The sequence below is a fragment of the Helianthus annuus genome, chromosome 8 (genome assembly GCF_002127325.2).
Source record: "Helianthus annuus cultivar XRQ/B chromosome 8, HanXRQr2.0-SUNRISE, whole genome shotgun sequence".
In the NCBI taxonomy this organism is placed as follows: domain Eukaryota; kingdom Viridiplantae; phylum Streptophyta; class Magnoliopsida; order Asterales; family Asteraceae; genus Helianthus; species Helianthus annuus.
Genome location: NC_035440.2, coordinates 97,577,108 through 97,580,266, shown reverse-complemented (window position 1 = coordinate 97,580,266; position 3,159 = coordinate 97,577,108).

Here is a 3,159-nt window from a genome sequence, read left to right as displayed (position 1 = left end):
CATTTAATTGACAAAATCGGTTTTTACCGGCAATTTCTATGTCTAAGTTTACGTTTTTAATTGCCCAGTAGGCTTTATGTGCAATTTCTACCGGCAAATGACAACTTTTTCCATAGACAAGCTTATATGGAGTGGTACCTATTGTTGTTTTATATGCAGTTCAAATAGCCCATAAAGTGTCGTCTAATTTATCAGCCCATTCCTTTTTATTTAACCCTACGGTCTTTTCAAGTATTCTTTTTAAACCTCGATTAGTCACTTCGGCTTGTCCGTTTGTTTAAGGGTGATATGCTGTTGAGACCCGGTGATAGACCACATACCTTGTTAAAGTTTTTTCAAGTTGATGGTTACAAAAATGGGTGCCTCTATCACTTATTAATGCTTTTGGAGTTCCAAAACGAGAGAATAATCGTTTCAGAAATCTTACCACAACTCTTCCATCATTTGTTGGAAGGGCTTCGGCATCGGCCCATTTAGACAAGTAATCCACTGCCACAAGTATATATTTGTTTCCTTTCGACAGTGGGAAAGGTCCCATAAAGTCGAGTCCCCACACATCAAAAATTTCACAAACAAGAATGTCATTTTGTGGCATTTCGTTTTTGGAACAAATATTACCTGATCGTTGGCATGCATCACATGTTTTGATATGACTTTGGGCGTCTTTATAAATGGTTGGCCAATAAAATCCTGAATCAAATACCTTTCGTGCGGTACTAGTGGCACCATGATGTCCTCCGTATGGACCTTCATGACAATGACAGAGAATTCTTTGTGCTTCATTACCATGTACGCATTGGCGGATGAGTTGGTCGGCACACATTTTGAAAAGATAAGGATCTTCCCAAAAATAATGCTTTACATCGGCAAAGAATTTTTTTCTTTGATGATGTGGCCATCCCTTCGCGACTATTCTGCTAGCTAAGTAGTTAGCATAGTCGGCGTACCATGGCTCTTCTCGGTATTCCACCATTTCTAGGGACTCCGTTGGGAATTTTTCATTGATTAACTCGTCCCTAGTTTCCTCCAAAGCTGGATCTTCCAAACGGAAAAGATGATCTGCAGCGGTGTTTTCTGCTCCTCTTTTGTCTTTTATTTCAATGTCAAATTCTTGGGGGGGGGGGGGGTAGAATCCATCTGATTAAACGTGGTTTAGCATCGTGTTTCTTAAAGAGATATCGAATGGCTGCATGGTATGTATAAACTATCGTTTTAGAAAGAACAAGATAAGAACGAAATTTATCAAAAGCAAATACTACAGCTAGTAATTCTTTTTCAGTTGTTGTGTAATTTTCTTGTGCATCGTTAAGTGTTTTACTAGCGTAATATATTGGGTGCAAATGCTTATCTTTTCTTTGACCCATGACGGCTCCAATTGCAAAGTCACTTGCATCACACATGATTTCGAAAGGTAATTTTCAATCAGGCGCTATCATGATAAGTGCATTGACTAGCATTTCTTTTAGTGTGAGAAATGCTTGGTTGCAATCCTTGTCAAAGATGAATGGAGCATTGTCACACCCCGATATTTCCACATATTACCGGTGGGCCTGGCGGGGAGTATCGTGACGTAGTTGATATCATCATTGTCAATACACACGATGTAATAGCACAGCGGAAGGCTTGGTAAATAAACTATTACAAACCATAATGTCTGAGTGTCCGAATGAAAGAATATACAGACTGGATTGTAATAAGATCCACTGGCGGATCATAAATAAATACAAAGAAACAAAATGACAGACTTCAGGTATCTTAGGGATTTGCAAGATCCTCTTTATGACACCTAATAGCTCCAGCCTATTTACGAGAAGTACCTGTCAATCTGTCTTTAGAAAATATGTCAGTTTACACTGGTATATAAATTAATTGACTCTTTTAAAAACATTTATGAAAATTGATTTAAGTGCAATTATTTAAAGATAATCTTGTATACAGATTTACATGTTGGGGCAATTATTTAAAGATAATTTATAACTTGGGGCAATTATTTAAAGATAATCTTGTATACAGATTTACATGTTTGTCACACAATTGGGGCTGGTTGGAAGCCGGTCATGATTAACAGACTTACCACTTATAGAACCCACAAAGGAGTTATCCCCAACATGTGGGTTTATATTTTGGCATTTACATCTGTCAGGTGTATGCCTACACCCCGTGCATAGGTCGTGGCCATTTTCAAATGAAATGAGCCTAGGATATCTAGGACACGGTCGAATTAACCCCCAATGTTTATGTTATCAAACAAACAGATTAAAACGGGTTATGTAAATTTATTAATCACAATCCGATTAAATGATTTCATGCCCGACCAAGTGGTATTATTATAATACTATATCCCAAGCCCGTATAAGGGAAAATAAGTTAAAAATATTTACTTGAGCTAATGTGAAAGGTAACTCAGCTGTATAATCCTAAAGCTTTATGATGATACCTTCTACCGGATGCTACTTAATCTGTATAGAAGGTTTAATAACCTATTAGGATGCTAACGGGTCTTTAGTTAAGTCAAAGACTTAGTCCGGCGAGCTAGAAAGAAACTTTACGGTTCTAAATGCTAGATTAAGTGGAGACCGGAATAGAATGCGGTTTAGACCTGACAAGCTTGGATACATGTATAATATGGGTAAACTAATCACATTCTGGAATTTGAGGATTTAATGATAAGGTTAAACCCGTTTTGGCTATTTTACGTAAACTAGTCACATAAACCGATCCGAACGCATAAATGTGTAACGGGTAACTAAATGAGTTATATACAGGTCTTAAATGTTATTATGTTTAAAATATGTTAATACATCAGTAGGATGTTAACATATATGCCCAAAAAGTAATTTAAACCAAATTTAAGTCCCATAAGGGCATTTTGGTCATTTTAATAATTATAAAAGAGATTTTATAACAAACTAAAGTTCTGGTCTTTTGTAATCAGTAAAAATATTTAATTTATCTCATTACATCAGTAAGATATTACATATATGTGAGGTTTACCATTTATGGCCAAACTATGCCCCGAAAGGGCATTTTGGTCATTTCACATAGGCTTTTAAGGACATTTTTGGAAACCTGAGTTCATAACTTATACCTACTGTAATAATATTTAAATTTGTTTAAAAATTCAGTAGGTAACAAGTCTTAGGTGTTAAATATGGTTTT